This window comes from Octopus sinensis, linkage group LG9 (genome assembly GCF_006345805.1).
Source record: "Octopus sinensis linkage group LG9, ASM634580v1, whole genome shotgun sequence".
Taxonomy (NCBI): Eukaryota; Metazoa; Mollusca; class Cephalopoda; order Octopoda; family Octopodidae; genus Octopus; species Octopus sinensis.
Genome location: NC_043005.1, coordinates 52,514,758 through 52,534,757, shown reverse-complemented (window position 1 = coordinate 52,534,757; position 20,000 = coordinate 52,514,758).

Below are 20,000 nucleotides of genomic sequence, written 5' to 3'. Positions count from 1 at the left end.
CCTTGATTTGATTACCTTCCTGTAACTTAGCGTTTCAGCCAAAGATCGATAAGATAAGGACCGGAATTAAAAATCAAATAAGTACTGGTGTCGATTTATTCGACTAAACCCTTCAAGCTGGCGCCCCAGTATGGCCGCAGTTCAATGAGTAAAACAAGTAAGAAACAAAAGATAAATGGTGCTAATAGGTTATCACCAACTTGTCACATAAAAACCAATAAAGACATTTTTATCGTTGATGATTTGTAGGGACGCGGCATTTCCTTATGCAAACGTAATATAGTATAAAGTATATTTAACATTTTCATATATCAATATCGTGTTCTACTGTGTTAGCAGTGCGATTTACATCACTTGTTAAGATTCGCTATAATTTCTATAGAATATCTGTAAAGATAATCTTAAGAAGTGAAGGCGCATAGCTCAGTGACTAGAGCGTCGGAATCGCAATGATGGGGTAGTGAGTTCGATGCCCGGATATGTACTGTGTCTTGTGCTCTTGAGCACGTTGCTCTAGTTCACACAGTTGTAGAAATGAGATGTGACGTCACAGGTGCCATGCTGTATCGGCCTTCTCCTTGGATAACATCGGTGCCGTGGGGAAGGGAGGAGTTTGGTATGCATGGGTGACCGCTGGTCTTCCATAAAGAACCTTGCCCGGACTTGTGCCTTTAAGGAGTACTTTCTAGGTGCAATCCCAGGGTCATTCATGGCCGAAGAGAGTATTTACCCCTTTAACAAATGAATATTATTGTTGTTGCCTTCTAACCATTGCACAATCCTTTCGAGTGTCCTAATGATTCATTACTTTCCAGCCGCCACCATTCTCTTTTTATGAGTATCCTTTATCTTTTTATCAATGAACCTCGAGAGGTGGAGGTAACTGTTGTAGAGGATGCCGATAGCCATTCTCCGCACAGCGCCTTCACAATCGGGTCCGCGAGGCGCGGCTAAGCACGCCATTTGTTTTGGGGTGTATAACACGTTACTAACACACATTCTACTTAATAATCCCCAACTTTTTTTTCTCTTTTCCTTTGTCTCCTTGGTAAAGTAGCTATTGCTTGTTCTCTTTTTCTTCGATTATGTGAACTTTTACACTTTTAGAATTTATTGGGTTGTCCGGAAAGTTCGTGCCGATTTATAGTAGCTTAACTTTCGACTTACTTTAGAACATGGTTGAGTCCATAAAATAGGATTTGACTACACCTCCATTTAGAGCACATTTTAAGCTATCTTTTCGTTGAAGAAGGTTTATGTTCCTATAAACTGTGTTAATTCTGTAACCCTTTAAAATAAAAGATAAGAAAGTTCATTTTCGGCACTTGATGCTTTGGGAACCAGACAAAATTTGCTGCAGCTCGGCTGGGATGTGTTACCCCCACCCTCCATATTTACCAGATATTGCTCATTCGGATTTCCACTTAATCAGCTCTCTGCAGAATAGTCTTAATGGTAAAAATTTCAATTCCTTGGATGACGTAAAAAGATACCTTGATGAATTCTTTGCCATGAAAGCACCTCAGTTCTGGGAAAGTTAAAGGAAAGATGGAGACGCATTGTGCTACAAAATGGTTTATATTTGGTTGACTAAAAATGTAATGGCAAGTAGTTATTGACCTTTTACTTTCCTTTAAAAATCGGCACGAACTTTCCAGACAACCCATATTTTCGTTCTGAATTATACATTATAATAACCTGAGTACCAGAGTGGATAACAATTATTGTTTTTCGTTTTCATCTTTTATATTTTACTTGTTTCAGTCATTAGACTGTGGCCATGCTGGAGTACATCATTGAAGAAGTTTAGTCACATGAATCGACACTAGCTTCTATTATTTATTTTTTTCCTGTAACCTGCTATTTATTCTATCGATCTCTTTGGCCGGGAATGTAAACAAACCAATACCGAGTGTCGAGTGGCGGTGATGTTGGTAGTGGCGGGAAACAAACAGTCTGAAAGACACATACACATAGACATACATATAAATATTTACATACATATATGCATCCATCCATCCATCCATCCATCCATCCATACATACATACATACATACATACACACATACACACACACACACACACACGTATATATATACATACATATAGACGACCGACTTCATTTAGTTTCCCTTTATCAAATCTACTCACAAGGTGCCACGCAGTTTGGACAAAACCCGGAACCATGTAGTTGGGACACAAGACATATATTATCTAATGCGTCATTTCCGCATCTAAGACAAAGAAGCGTGCCATTTTCTAGGGATTTTATAAGTGTTTTCTAGGGATTTGATAAGACTTGAGTAGTGTCTCCCTGGGGGCATGTAAAATGTACATTGCTCATAGTGCTGGAGACGAATATTGATTTCAACCTTTTGGTTTATTCTGATTGACTTGTATTTTTCCTATGGAGAAAAATATATCTAATATTTTGAACAAATTTTAAAGAAAGACAGGAAGAGAGAAGGGGAAAGAGAGAGTGTAGTGTTCCTTCCCGAGTTATACAGACTCATAGACGCTGGTTTCCCAGTTTTCATTGCGTATGTATTCCCTAACTGGACAGGGCGCCAGTCCGTCGTAGGATTACACATCTTTGTCAACTGAGTGGACTGGAGCTACGTGAAATGAAGTGTTTTGCTCAAGAACACAACGCCTCCCCCAGTCCAGGAATCGAAACCACAATCTTACGATCCTGAGTATAACATCCTAACCACTAAGGCACGCACCTTGAGAGAAAGAGAGAGAAAGAAAGATACTGATGGTGACTGGGCGACAGGGATAAAGAAAACCGAAAGGAATATCAAACCCGTAAAATATGATACTTACTGCGCTGGGAATTTCATATACAGCATGGCTAATAGTTTCAAATTTTGACACAAGTCTTGAAGTTTTAGGTAAAGGACAGGTCGACTACATTGATGCCAATGCTTGACTGCTATTCTGTTGTAGTGACTCTGAAAGCACGAAAGGTAAAATAGATTTCTGTGGAATTTTGCTCGGCGTACCAACGATTCTGCCGGTTCGCCGCCCTGACACACATGATTGATTATTTGTAGTAGACCAAAGAAATGCAGTTTGAAGCCGCTAGCCACTAAATCATTTTTTTTTTACTCTCACTCTGTTTATTTTCTCGTGTTCCTTTCTGTTGAAGAGCGTAGGCTCGAAACGTAACAGACATTCTCACCTTCCCAAGCGTTAAACTAAATACACCTGTTTGATGTTTACACACCTGTCTTCCTCTTTGTTTTTTTGTAAATTCCAGCTATATGTGTGTGTGTATGTGTGTGTGTGTATGTGCGTGTGTGTATGTGTGTGTGTGTGTGTGTGCGTGTGTGTCGCTTGACAACCGACGCTGGTGTGTTTACGTACTCGTAACCTAGTGGTTCGGCAAAAGAGACCGATAGAATAAGTACTAGACGATTTGCTCGCGTAATGGTGGCGCTCCAGGATGACTGAAACAAGTAAAAGAATATTATATATATATATAATATATATATATATATATTCCAACGAAATAAAGCACCGTAAAGGTAGAATTATAAATAGGAAATAGTGGTACCATAAGGTATCAATTTATGTTGAAAATAGCAATCGATAATCGTTCGACGCTATATAAAGCTTCACTGAATGTATAAAGGAGGCGAATATGAAAAACAATTTCGTCTTACCTCTAGGAAGGACGGCAGCGAAATGGTCAACCTAGTACTCGAGTTTCGAACTTTTCAGAATACATTTGTTATTGTAAAACTGAGTGGTCCTCGTCATCTACGTTAACCGAAGAGACTAAATTTAACATATCAGCTACATGAATGCCACTATTTCCTAATTTCCAAACACACACACACACATATATATATCTAAATATATATATATATTATGGAGATGTACTTGCATAACAAATGACTTGATCTGACATTGTGTACTGAAGCAAAAACAATTGCCGCGTCGAAGGTGTTTATGAGCCATTTAAAACACACACAAAAAACCGTTAGATTCACTTCAAAATTTCAATTTAATTTGTCAAATTATTTTCTTCGCTTTGAAACCGCCAGCGATTCACTGACAAAATTCTGTGCTGCATCTCGGAATTTTATCAGTGAACAGGTCGCGGTTTCAAAGCGACAAAAATATTTTGACAAATTAAATTTGAATGTTGAAGTGAATATGACGGTCTTTGTGTATTTTTTAAATGGCTTATAAACACCTTCCACGCTGCAATTGTTTATATATATATACATACATACATACATACATACTACATACATACATACATACATGCATACATACATACATACATACATACATACATACATACATACATACATACATATATATATATATATATGTGTGTGTGTGTGTGTGTGTGTGTGTGTGTACGGAGGGAGAGAGAGAAACAGACAGACATACAGACAGAGACATATATGTATGTATATATTTACGCATGTATGTCTGTATGAGAAGGCGCATGGTGTCAGGCTCACAATCACGTTTCCCCAGTTCTACTCACCTGTAGAAATGAGTTGCGACGTCACAGGTGCCATGTTATATCGGCCTTTGCTTTTCCCTTGGATAACATCGGTGGCGTGGAGAGGGGAGGCTGGTATGCATGGGCGACTGCTGGTCTTCCATAAACAGCCTTGCCCGGACTTGTGCCTCGGAATGTAAATTCCTAGGTGCAATCCGATCCTCATTCATGACCGAAGGGTGGAAGTGGCGTCTTTTCCCTTTTACCATGTATGTATCTATCTCTTCTGTTTTCAATCATAAAAATCCAAGCTTATCTGGACTGAGAATTAGGCATTTGCATACAAAAACAAGTGCTCTAATAATTATTAGTATAAATGTAAGTTTGTAGTCCGGATATAGAAGTTGTATGTTTCAAAGTTGTTTGCTTGTTTGTTTGTTTGTATGTCATTATTCAATTTAATTTCAAGATTTCTTGCCAATGCAGAAAGAGCCGGATTCTAACCTAGATCCAAGGCTCCTTCAAAAGAATTTAAATAATATTTTTGTATGTATGTGTATGTGCAGATTTGCATGATTTTGTTTTTGTTTTTATGTATTCTCATGCATATAGTTGCATATCTAGACATGCTCATATATATTTAAATGACAAACTTCTGGAAAGTTTTACAGATTTTTACTGTTCCAGCGATTAGCCTGGATCTGTAGTCTTTTGTATGTATGTATGTATGTATGTATGTATGTATGTATGTATGTATGTATGTATGTATGTATGTATGTATGTATGCATGTATGTATGTATGTATGTATGTATGTATGTATGTATTTATTTGTTTGTTAAGTGACTGCATTGCGGACTTGGGTCGTAATAACAGTTATAAATGAACTAGTATAAGAATATCTCTGTCTTTTGTATGCCCGAGTGTGTGTTTATGCATTCTTTTATTCTATTATTCGTTTCAGTCATTTGACTGCGACCATGTTGGATCAGAGGCTTTAGTCGAGCAAATCTACCCCAGGACTTATTCTTTGTAAGCCTAGTACTTATTCTATCGGTCACTTTTAGCGCACCACTAAGATACGGAGACACCGACATCGGTTGTGGTTATGAAGCGATGGTGGGGGAACAAATACAGACACACCAAGATACACACACACAAACACAAACACACACACACACACACAAACACACACACATATATATGTATATATATATATACGACAGGCTTCTTTCAGTTTTCCTCTACCAAATCCATTCACAAGGCTTTATAGAAGATACTTGCCGAAGGTGCCACGCAGTGGGAAAGAACCCGGAACCATGCGGTTGGTAAGCAAGCTACTTACCACACAGCCACTCTATATTATACATATATTCATACATATAAACACACACGGACACTTCCTTTTTCCATATATAATTGTGAATTGCTTTACTCAAAATCATAAAGGAATCGCAGATTTGAGAGTGATATATACACACGTACAAACATATCTACAAGTATACGCAATATATACATAAACACACACATACACACGCACACGTAAATACACGCTAACATATGTATATATCACATACTACGGTGTGAAATTTATGCATATATTTGAGTAAAGCTATACATAAAGAAAATAAAAGTGGAAAAACAAAAGCTTGCTTTGAAACATTCATGCATGTATATAGGTGCTCAGGTGAGTATATATATATATATATATATATATATATATACAAGATATGATATATATATATATTTACAGATTTTTACAGTACTATAAGGACAACCTTTTACTGTTTGTTCTAATTTATAACATATATATGTGTGTGTTTGTGTGTGTAGAAATATACAAATATTTTGCATAGGTGAATACGTGAGTGTGGTGGCTGTGTGGATGAGTGTTTGAGAGAGATGACAGTTGTACGTAATTGCCCATGATATATTTCAAATGGAATGAAAACAGAAGTTTTCACGTTAACACTAACCAAAGAACATTGAGATGTGTTTGTCTGAATTACAAGAGACTTCTGTAGGGTATAGAATTGTTAAAGGATCTCTCTCTTCTTCATGTGTGTTCTTAAGAATATTATCACCGATGTGGTTCTGTTTTATTAGGTAAAACTGATCTTCTGCTACCATCGTTGTTTATATTCCGATGTAAGGACAAACGGTGTGGTTGCCGTCCACTGATCAAACAGGCTGAATGTATCTGACTGATGTGGTCTATTGACATAGCGTATTTAATAGAGTTATAATTTAGAATAGAGAACCGCTATTACTCATTCAATGTTAATAGTTATTCTGTTATCATTGTTGTAACTTTTACGTATGTATGTGTTTATAGCTATGTCAATATTCCGTTCCTTTACTCAGACAATATTACTTTCTCTTATACTATAAAGTCCATTCACTACCGACTGCAAATCTTCAATGGGTTCTCATCCTCTCCCAGCTCTTCTTTGTCCAATGAATATCGTTTCAGGTTTTAAGACGCGAACGAAAGACGTATTGTTGCTGTAGAGTGTTGTATCTTGTCATTTCTATCTGCTTATATTAACGCCACCTGGTTGTAAAACCTAGCGATATTTGCATGCTTAAGATTTAAGTAGAACTTTATTTGTTTAAAACTTTCACAGTATTTGTTTTTATTTTACGATGCATTTACGACTGCAGCAATTGTAGCTGATTTTGGAACTCAGAACATTGCTATTTAGCCATTGGTGCTGACCCATTGTTTTATTTCATCAATCGCTGTGTTTGTGTATTTTCTCCTGCTTCATGTCATAGTTAAGTAATGTCCAAATATATCTATGCTTGACTAGTTTCTCCAACAATCAGAGTGTAGTTTCATAGAGTGGATGCCTGTGTGATGGGAAAGCGTGGTATGTGTGTTAAAACTACTGGACATTATTTCACAGTTATCTCTGCACAATTAACTTTTATTTATTTCGCTATACTCAAACGTACAACATTTCCCACTAGTGTTGTCTATATAAGATAGCTTTTGGTCGTATATCACAGTCTTACTGTTTTGTTACTGTTCTTTCTTGACGGCTGTAATACTTTCCAACGGCCACCTTAAGAAACATAGCGTTTAGTAAAACGTAAGCAATATGTTCTGAGTTAATACATCCCCGGCATCATCTCTGTTACTGTTGCTACTAACATTTTCATTCCGTCCATACCTTTAACACTAACGAAATTTTGTCACTATTCAGTTCTACATTTATAACTGTAGTTGAAATATTATTTTTTTGTAATATTATATTCTGGTCAGGAAAATGTCTTCTTCTTCTTCGTGCTATTGTCTGTTTTTCAAATTTGTTTTATTGTTATTTATTGGTGCCAGTACTTTCAGCGGTTAGCAAAGAGTCTTTTGAAAAACCGCATTTGATAAATAAATGAAAAGAAAAAATACCTTTTATTATTTCTCGTCTATATGATATGTGTGTATTAGAAAGATTACAACAACAAAATTGTTAATGAAATCATCTCGGTAAATATATTCTTTTAACTGAAACACGATGCAAACAAGAGCTCACATCTAAGTCTATTCATTGTGAAATTTAAAATTCCAAATGGCAACTGTGCCTTACTGATGATTACACGTATCAAATATTCTCCAATATATTATTTCCAGTTTTTGCTTCTATTATTCGGAACAATAGCAAAAGACTTACTATTTTCTGCAGATACATCAGCATTGTAAGTTTCGCTTAAACAAACTTTGAACTGTTTGCTTAACTTAAATACCACAAGAACGGTATTTCTTTAGAATCTTAGCGTTATCATTTCTTTGACTGCATAATCACATTTGTCTTCATCATTTATAGAACATAAGGTTAGAAAATGTCAGTCGATTTAGATTTTAAAATCTGTGAATTGTAAATACGTGAATGTTATCCACGTGAAAAATCATTCGTGAATTAGGTCAAATCTGCTATTTCAAATCATTGACTTATAAAAATTTTAGGTTTCCATCACGTACTAATGGGAGCATTTCGGCATGGTCGCTTCAATTGCTAGAAATGGAAGCTAAATATTATATCTCCAAAATAACAAAGATAGCTTAGATAATGTATCCCTGGATATAATATGCATAAAGAAAAACAAGATGGTCAAGGTTGGAATGCATTTGGTGATATATATATATATATATATATATATATTTCCTTAAACAATATTGAACTGAAAATAAACTACTACAACAACAACAACTAATACTACTACTACTACTACTGCTGCTGCTACATCGGTAACGAAGTAGAAGGAATGTCTTTTTGCTATACACTTTTAATTATATATATCTGAGGAGTTTCAGATCTTCTTAGACTATTATCTTACCGTGAATATATATATATATATAATATATATATATATATATATATATATATATATATAAATGTATATATATTATCACTCATCATATCGCGGTTCACCTATCACGCCCTTATTACATCGTGGACTTTTCTGGCTAATATATGTAAATTGATATCGAAAGTTCCTGCAGCAGATAGGTATTTATATATTTTAGATTTTAATTATTTTTGTGGTAAAATAAACATTTTCACACCTACAAAAAACCTAAATTGATAAATAAATATACATTACAGTACTGCACTGTATAACAAATTAATCAAAATATGTTAAAAGAAAATACGTAATGTACCGTAGATGAATAAACAAAGAATCGCACATACTCTATGGAAAACAAATATTGGGAGGCGTGTGTGCGGTGTTGTTTTGCATTCATAATAAAATAAATATTAACAAATTATAAAAATAATTATAAAAAATGTGCAGTACAGTAATGTTTCTACTTCGCGGATGTTCACCTATCGCGGAAGCGGTTTAGAGCATAACACCCTCGACAGTCGGTGGGATTACTGTATATATATATATATATACATGTGATCTCTTGAGCACCACCAGCAAAAATATTTTTTTCCTCTGTCTTCCCTTCTTGGGATCTTTCCTTCTCCTTGTTTCCGACGAAGAGCTCCGCTCGAAACGTTAAACCCTCCTTCCCTTCTTTCCTGAGCGTCAAATAATACTTTAATTGTTCCACGTCCTCGCGTTGCTGTGTTTTTTTCTGTGTTTTCTTGTTTGGATTAACTTTATATATATATATATATATATATATAAGCCCTCCGTCAGTTATGACGATGAGGGTTCCAGTTGATCAGTTGATCTGATCAATGGAACAGCCTGCTCGTGAAATTAACGTGCAAGTGGCTGAGCACTCCACAGACATGTGTACCCTTAACGTAGTTCTCAAGAGATTCTGTGTGACACAGAATGTGACAAGGCCGACCCTACGAAATACAGGTACAACTCATTTTTGCCAGTTGAGTGGACTGGAGCAACGTGAAATAAAGTGTCTTGGGGAAGACACTTTATTCCGCCGGAAATTGAACTCACGACCCTACAACCGTAAGCCAAACACCCTAACCACTGAGCCACGCGCTCTCACATACTTCACATACTTCTACTTTAGTGGCCGCTATTCTCTCTCTTTATTTTCCCGTGTTCCTTTCTGTTGAAGAGCGTAGGCCCGAAACGTAAAATACTTTCTCATCTCCCCGAGCGTGAAACTAATACACCTATTTGGTTTTTACACACATATCTTCGTCTTATGTAAAATTTTGTAAATTCCAACTATACATATATATGCATACATATGTGTGTGTGTTCGTGTGTATGATTGTATGCGTTTGTGTGCATGCGTGCGTATGTAAGTATGTGTTTGTGTGTGTGCGTGTATAGGTCTATGTAATTTTTATAGATAAATACTTCATACTCTAGAGATAAAGTAATAATGGAACTTTTCCTTTTTAATTGATAGATAGAGAGAGAGAGAGAGAGTGAAAGAAAGAGAGAAAGAGAGAAAGAATGAGAAAGAGAGAGTGAGGTTGATAGATTTATAGATGTATGAACGTATGAAATACAGTAATATGTACTTATGTATATATAAGCATATTCATTGTCGATGTACACCTGCGAACGTTGCAACCAATTGGCGAGACGAAAGAGAAATCAGTGATTTCATAGAAAAATTTCAAGTGCAGATCTTTCAATACAATTTTACTGTCACTGTTTCTGAAACCTATAATTAGGTGCCTGTATGGCTGTATGCTAAGAAGTTTGCCTCCCGACCACATGGTTCTGGGTTCAGTCCCACTACGCGGCACTTTAGGCATGAGTTTTCAGCTATCGATCCAGGCTGAGTGAAGCTTTGCTAGTGGATTTGGTATAAGGGAAAGAAGCTCGTCGTACATGTGTTTGTGTTTGTGTGTGTGTGTGCTTGTCCCTGACTAGCGCTTGAGAACTGGTATTGGTGTATTTATTTCACCGTAACTTAGAGGCTCAGAAAATGAGACTGATATAGCATGTTTATGAAAAAAAATATGGGTTGATTCATTCAACTAAGAATTTATCAAAATTGTGCCCCAGTATAGCCATAGTTTAGAGACTGAAGCAAATAAAAGAGTAACGATAAAAGATTGCCGTTATTTGATTTTCACTGGAGAAATATCCCAAAATTCCTATAGCCGGAGATGGAACTTAATTGCCGCATTGATTTTGAGAGATCCCTCGTCCATTTTACTCTATCGCTTCTGCTTTCTTTCCGTGGATAAGAGCTTTTACGCTGTTGCTTGACTCATATCATTCCCCTTGTTTGTCTCTCACTTTCTCTCTTCATAAGCCATGCCTACAGGCGTCGATGATCATAAATTCCCTTATCGTCCTGTAAACTCGAAGATTCAGGATTTTTATTTTTTTGAGAAAAATGCAGCGTTGGTTTCACTCTGCCTTCTGCCGCTTCCTTTAGGTCACTCTTCTCGTCGCATCTCCCGAACTTACCCTTAAAGCATGTTACCTACTCAACTCTTAGAGAGGAGGTCTGGTTTACGTGATATCACATCATGCCTACACACTGGCGGGCTTGTGGGAAACCTCTTAGAATGCTAATCCTTCCAAGTTTTGTGTACCTTAACTACGGAACCATCTACTATTTAACCAAATCTGAAAAAAGGTGCGTTGTAATACTGTCCCCATCCAGAGCAAATCTAAGAATTATCGTGACAAACATATTACCCCATTGTCGTCAAAAGTCCTGAATTCTGGAGCTGGTGCTTCACTACTAGATTTAATTTCAAATCCATTTCAGAACAATCATACAATACTGTCCAAAAAAATTTTAAAACAGGGTACATTGACTAATGTAAGTCCAGATACACTATGTCGACGGAGAGTCTCTTGATTATGTCTGTTCAATTAGAGCTAAGCTGAAATAACATTAACTGGAAATACAAGGTGGGGAAACTTTTAAATGCCTACCTGAATTACCACTAAAAATTCTCTCGTCTCCCTCATCAGACACCTTACCGTCTCAAATATGGTGAATGATACATTGATATTCCTGAGTCATCATATTTGAAGAAAAAAGTGTCAAATATTTCGCACTATTTCAATTTTGTTTCAATTGTTTTCAAATTTTGTTTACCAATGTATTTTTGTATGCTGATAATCAAAACGAAATTTATTTTTGCCATAAATTAATAAATAAAAAATTGATAGTTTTTAAAGTTTGTAAATTTTGCGTGATTTTAGCCATTCGGAAGCCAACATGATACACATAACCGTAAATCCCACACTAGTATCTGTTTCCATAGTAACAAGCAAAGTTGTATTCTGTCCTGTTTTCGTTGCAACAAGGACGGTGTACTTAATACAAGTATACCCTTTAACTACCGCAACTACCAGCACAAGCTTTAACAATCCATATTTTGTGACTGCTGTTATTTCTGTCTGTTATTTTGTGAAAGACAGTTATCATCTAGAAAATATTTTCTAACTGGACAAAAGAATTTTCAAATTTGGAGTCTCTGTAATAAGTTCCTAAATTTTGCGGTGGGGAATAGATGAATCTCAAAGTTGGATTCAATGTGCAAAAAATAACATCAATATACCAAATTTGGTAATTTTCCCTTAATTTTAAATTTTCCAAATCTTGTGACAGGAACCGAAAAGATCCTGAGGAAATGACTTCGTGAGACAAAATGATTTCATATCGAATAAGACTGACAGGCTGATTTAGAGTCAAACAACGAGAACAGCAACAAAAACAACAACAACAACAACAACAAGAGAAATATTCAGTATGTGTCACGAATCCAATATGTTGTACTTGATAGCCACGATCGTTCGCTATACGAAAGAAATTGTAAGTAAAATATATATCCATATGTTTTTGATATACATCAAGAACCAAAGTGAACGTGCAGGTATATACATTCATATATATATTATATATATATTATATTATATATATATATATATATATATATATGTGTGTGTGTGTGAGTGTATGTATATATGCGTGTGTGTGTATGTATATATGCGTGTGTGTGTGTATACCTATATGTATATGTGTCTGTATAAATATATATGTATATATATATATATATATGAAAGTGTGTGTATGTATCTATATATCACTATAAACTAGGTAGGTTTTATATCTTTTCTGTTTAGTGTTGAGATGAAAGGCCGACTCCGAAGTAAATTACTTATAGAAAGCAAAGTACATTTATAGTCACAACAGCTTCATAATGATTTTGTCTTCATACACGGTATTCAAGTTCTTCAGTCATCTACGGTTAGCTTTAATAATCTAATTTAGATCTGAAAGTAGCTTTAATAATAATGTTCAGAGAAACGTCGAAAATGGTTTGTCATAAACATCTTTTGTTTGTATGTACCGGTTTGTATCTGTGCGCCTGTTTGTATGGCTGTGCGTGTGTGTGTTTGTGTATGTATGTATATATGTATTTGTGTGTGTGTGTGTGTGTGTGTTGTGTGGTTTTTGTGTATGTTTAGTACGTGATTATGCGAACGCGTTTCTGTGTTTACGTGTTTGTGTGTGTGTGTGTGTGTATGGCTGTGTGTGTGTTTGTGTATGTATGTGTGTGTGTGTATGTGTGTGTGTGTGGGGGGGTTGTGTATGTTTGTACGTGATTATGCGAACGCGTTTCTGTATTTACGTGTTTATGTGTATATGTGTTCATTCTTATGTGTGTATGTGTGTTTATGTTATATATGTGTTAACGTGTTGTGTGCGTGGTTTGTGTGTGTATGTGTGTGTGTGTGTGTGTGTATGTGTGTGTGTGGTTTTTGTGTATGTTTGTAAGTGATTATGCGAACGCGTTTCTGTGTTTACGTGTTTATGTGTATATGTGTTCATTCTTATGTGTGTGTGTATTTATGTTATATATGTGTTCATGTGATGGGTGCGTGTTTACATGTTTGTGCGTATTTACGTATTTGCGCGTGTATGTATTCGTGTATATGTGTGTTTGTGTGTGTATTTAAGTGTGCAATTGTGAGCTTCTGTTTACGTGTGCGTTTTTGTGTGTGTTTTCACGAAAGTGTGGGCATGTTTAAACGTATTTTCTGTATTTGTATGGGTGCATACGCGTTCGCGTACTTGCGTGCGTGTTTGTATGTGTGTTTAGAACTGTGTTTAAGTATGTGCGTGCGTGCGTGCCCGGTTGTGTGTAAATTTGTATGTGCATACATGTATGCATGTGTGTGTGTGTCATGTCTGTGCATTTTATAAAGCCTGTATACTGTTGTATAAGCGACTGAGTGCATAGTGGGAGTGTATGTGTGCGTTTTTATATTAATGTGTACTTGTATGTATATGTGAGCGTATGTTTATGTGTGTTCGAGTGTATGTTTTTAAGAGTGTATTTTTCTGCGTTTGTGTTATATTTTGTGTGTGTTTGTGTCCGAACTTTAAACTCCTTTCAACTAATCACTTACTATGAAAACTAATTCCGTTTAGAACAAGTAAAGACGCCTAATAACTTCTTTTCAATATGACACACATCTATTTTCTGCATAACGCTTTCAAATTCTGACACAAGGCCAGCAATTTCGAAGGAGGGGTCAAGTCGATTGCAGCGAAACCAGTGCCTAACTGGTACCTATTTTATCAACCACGAAAGGGTGAAGGGTAGAGTCGGCCTCGACTGAACTTGAACTCAGAGCTAACGACTCTGCCAGTTCTCCACCTTATATTTGCTACACAATAAACACTCGGATATTTTCCAATATAATGCGAATATATATATATTATATTAAGGGCATTACTACACGTAAATACCTCACGCTATGAGGAACTCTTAAAGTCAAAACTACCATGATAAATATACAGGGTATCGACAGTGAGGGAATACAACCTGGAAATCGTCTCTTAAAAACAGATTCAGCCGCAAATCATATAATTTCATAGTTAGTGTACGTAACCCACATTCCAATCGTCAATGCAGGCATAATCAAGACAAGTAGAAGTGAACAAAATTCAACATTCCAGACGGACAACAAATGTATCCAACATACCACATAGAAATACTCGGACTTATATATCTATCTATGTAAGAGGCAAGCCTTCAAATTACACCTAGGTTACACACGTAATATATATATATATATATATATATATATATATATATATATATGACCGGTTCGCGGAACACCTTCGTGACATCCACCTTGCGAACGACACACCGGTCTCACGCCCTTCCGCTCCACCGGTCACTCCTTGCAACACCTATCTGTGTTCGGTTTGTCCTTACACAGAGGCCATCCGATTCCCGTTTGCGCCGTGAACAGGAATTAATCTTCTCTCTTCGCTCTTATACGCCATTTGGTCTCAACTCTCCCCCCTCCTCATCTAACCCCCCTCTCCCCCCTCCTCACCTATCCCTTCCCCCCGACCCCTACTTCTTCAGTCCTTCATCCTTTCACCCCTACTCCATTCCCTTCTTCCCTCTTTCTCCCTCCCTCCTTCCCTCTTCCCCTTCCCTCTGCTTCCTCACTCACTCTCTCCCCTTCTCCCCCCCCTCTCCCTATTTCCTCCTTCCCCCTCCTCCCCTTCCTTCTCCACCTCCCTCCCCCTCCCCTCCCCCCATCCTCTCCTCTTCCCCCCTCACTACACCACACGACTTTACACATCACATCATATATGATGTGCCATACTAATACATACACCAACTAATACATACTAATACGTACTAATACATACTAATACATACACCAACCCTTACATACACACGTCCAGACCCCGCATACGCACTTATACTCTCTCATACAAACACACACACATTATACATACTAATACGTACTAATACATACAAATACATACTAATACATACACCAACCCCATATATACGCACGTCCAGACCAATCCTACGCACTAATGCTCTCTCATACACACACACACACACACACCCTATATACTAATACATACACCAACCCTATACATACACACGTCCAGACCCCTCCTACGCACTATTAGCTGGTCCTTCAACCCTATTATCAACCCTATATCAACCCTATTATCTCCCCTTATTTCGCTCTCGCGTCTCATGTTTGTTCTTGACCTCTGGCCGAAATCAGATCGCCATGTTGATTCGTTAGCTACTGCACGCATTTTTTTCTCTCCTTCTTCTGTGTTTTTTTTTTCTCTGTGTATCTTTCTGTTGAAGAGCGTAGGCTCGAAACGTTAAAGACTTGTTTTATTTATATTGCCTGAGCGCCATACTAATACAATTGTTCGTTTGTTTTCCACCTGCCTTCGTCTTTTGTCTATTTTCCTAAAGCTTCCCGTATATATATATTATATATACATACAAACACACACACACAAATATATATATATATATAAGAATTTCTTTATACACCTCTTAAGGATTTTTCCCTTTTCTCTGTCGCATGGACTGTTGTAACGGCCATGCTCGTAACGCTTCATAACCTACAGAACTGGTAAGGGCTAAGACAAAGTTGTCCTCAAGTTGAAAACCTGGATCGTATATTTATAAAAGAAAGGGCACTTCTAATGAAGCTCAAGGGTGTATGGTGGTTAAACTAGTCGATAGATTAAGTGTCCCCAAACACATATAGGCCAAGTTGAGATTTGAACTTGGAATACTAAATTATGGTAGAAACATTTGAATCTATCTCGGGTAATCATTTGATAATTGGTCTTAGTCCTGTACTCGGCAGTTGACACAGGACAATGTTTATTATTCTCAGACTGACGAAAGGCACTGATAATTATCAAAACGAAAGACATCCTATCTAGGTCAATACAGTAAGGCATTAATGCATTCGCAGACATTAGTGCCATAATAGATACCGCAATGTATATTGTCACACCCTCGAACGGTTCCGCTAATTTAACACCCCAGACTGGTTCTTTTGAGCATGAAAGAATTAAAGACAAAGTTGACGTCAAAGATTAAACTCAAAGCTCTGTGCATTATGTGTCTAAACGATTACATCCAGGGGTTTCATCCAGCACTCTAAAAACTTTGCCGTCTTATATTAAGCATGATTTTAATTAAATTGTAAGGTTTGTTTTAACTGTTACGTTCAAGATGAATGCTGTCGTGTTACATCTGTTATTGAGACAAATACCCACTCAAAGCCACAGATGTGCGACTATTTTTGCTATTTTGTATGGCATCGTATGAGTGTGTATGTGTGTGCGCTTACATATTTTTGTACTTATGTGTGTATCACATCTAGAAATCCTAGTTCATCATATCTGGAAAATCTTCTTGGTGTGATAGGCATACATTTATTTCGACGCTATGACAGATACTTTTATATGATACGTTAATATGAAAATCGTCCGACTGCATCTTTTTAATCAGCATGCTTCCGCATTAAAGACAAGAGGTGATCTGACGTATACGATAATATGGATATCACACTTTGGAATACTTGTTATTGTTTATGGATATCACACTTTGGTATCTTTGTCAATTTTTTATGTGAATTGGATGTCGATTAGACTTCTATTCGTTTTTATTATTTGGTCTGGGGAAAAAGATTTCGTCTATGGCCCTCTTAACTTTTCTCTCTGAAGCTGTGAAATCGAGGTCTAACAGATTTTCATGTAAATAGTTACGAAAAAGACACGGGTTTCCAAATTTTCGACACAAAGAGGAAAGCTGACTGCAGTAGCTAACGTGGGGCTGAATAGGGACGTGTGATTAAGGGTCCGATGATAAATCATGTCGAAATGAATAAACCTACATTTATCTTTGTTTTAGATGTCACCGTGTCAAGCCTTCTCCTATACAATGGGAAGTTTTTGTTGCATTTTTCTTGCATATATACGGTATACAGATGCATTGTTGTCTGCATCGAATTGTGGGTATTAAAATTGTGCATATGATTGAAATGGCAATAGCTTTGAGGTTATTCGAAAGGACAGACTATTGTAATTCTTGCATGTAGTATTCAGTGCTTTTATATGTGGTTCTCCATTAATTCATTTATATATATATATATATACAGAGAGAGAGAGAGAGAGAGAGAGGAGAGACATATATACATGTATATACATATATATACATATAATATATATATATATATATATATTATATATATATATAATATATGTATATATACATATATATACATATATATATTATATATATATATATATATATATATATATACATACACACACACACACATACATATATAATACATTAATAAGATGTTCTGCGAATGAAATGCTTTTATTATTATCGTGTAAAAAGTTATTGTGAGTATATTTATGTTCTTTCTCTAAGTTCTTTGTTTTGTTAGCAAATATTTTAGACGTATTTACAATATGTTATATACTATACATCCCGGCTTATTATATCTAGAAAAGTATTGATTCTTCTTCAGAGTACAATAGCCTTGATTAAATTAAGGACGTTATCTTTAAAGACATCGAAGTTATGGGCATTTCCTGGATGTTAATCTCTAAGTTATTTATTTCTATTTTGTGGCCTTGCTATTTCCCTTAGTCTAGAAGCAAGTCTTCGACTACATACGCTTTATCATATATCCCATTTCTTTGATGAGTGTTTTAATAGAGTTTTCCGGGTGGGGATTAGCATACATTTTACAGAGGTTTTCAGTACTAATGTTGTCATTATTTGTACTCCATAATTATGTATAACGTTTGAGTACATTGACAATACTGAAGAAATTAAGATGAATATTATATTGTTTTGGGTTTTTTTGTTCTTTCTTTTCTGTACTATAGAAAACAAAATCTCTCTCTCTCTCTTTTACTCTTTTACTTGTTTCAGTCATTTGACAGCGGCCATGCTGGAGCACCGCCTTTAATCGAGCAACTCGACCCCGAGACTTATTCTTTTTGTAAACCCAGTACTTATTCTATCGGTCTATTTTGCCGAACCGCTAAGTAACGGGGACATAAACACACCAGCATCGGTTGTCAAGCAATGCTAGGCGGACAAACACACATACATATATATATATATACATATATACGACAGGCTTCTTTCAGTTTCCGTCTACCAAATCCACTCACAAGGCATTGGTTGGCCCGGGGCTATAGCAGAAGACACTTGCCCAAGATGCTACGCAGTGGGACTGAACCCAGAACCATGTGGCTGGTTAGCAAGCTACTTACCACACAGCCACTCCTGCGCCTTAATCTACCTTAATATAAGAAGTATGTAAGGCGAACTAGCAGATTCGTTAGCATTCGTGTAAAATGTTTGGTGGTATATCGTTCATTTTTATGTTCTGAGTTCAAATTCCACCGAGGTCTTGGGATCGATGAAATAAGTAACAGAACACTAGATATTTCTCGCAAAATTTCAGCCCTTGTGCCTATAATAGAAAGGAATTTGAGATGTATGTAGAATAAGGTGACGATTTAGCAAAGTCGTTAGAGAGTCGATTTGAACATCTTACTATATTGGTTTCAGCGTCCTAAGTTCAAATCCCACTAAGATTTACTTTCATAATTTCGGGTTCGCAAATAAATACCAAATCAAGGCCGTACTGGCGGAATTGTTTGAGCGACAGATTTATTTGAAGTATCTATTCCACATCTTTGAGTCCTGAAAATAAACTCCACCTCCAAGCAATAACTTTTCGTAGCTAGAAATGAAACCTGTGCGCCTTTGATAACGGTTAAATTTCTCCAATAGAAGATGGTATGAAAAGTCGATTGAGAAACCATCACGATAGTTTCAGCATGATAAGTAGATCGTACATGAAGATTATAAATTCTAGAGCAAGATAAATATAAAAACTGCAGCAAACTTGCGTGAAAGTAGTATCAGACATGACTTGCAGACCATCATATAACATATTTGACATTTGCATTCCGTTTTTATTCTCCTTTTCCCTTTTACGAATTCACTGTGCACATGCGCAAAACTATTTACAGATTACAACCATCTCGCGAACGCAGGTTCGTGAAGAACGCTTCACGCTCCGATGTTTGTGAGAAGACACTGAATTATAAACAATACATTAAACATGTATCTGATAAGGAGCGATACCCATCAATATCTAAAAGGAAGACCCAAAAATCGTGATAGCAACCGACGGAACTCTAATGCTCCTGCTGCTCTTTATGGTAGTGCATTGCAGCATAATGTGGGATATACTTAGATTTAGAGGATCAGTACAGGTTGACGCTAAATATTTTGT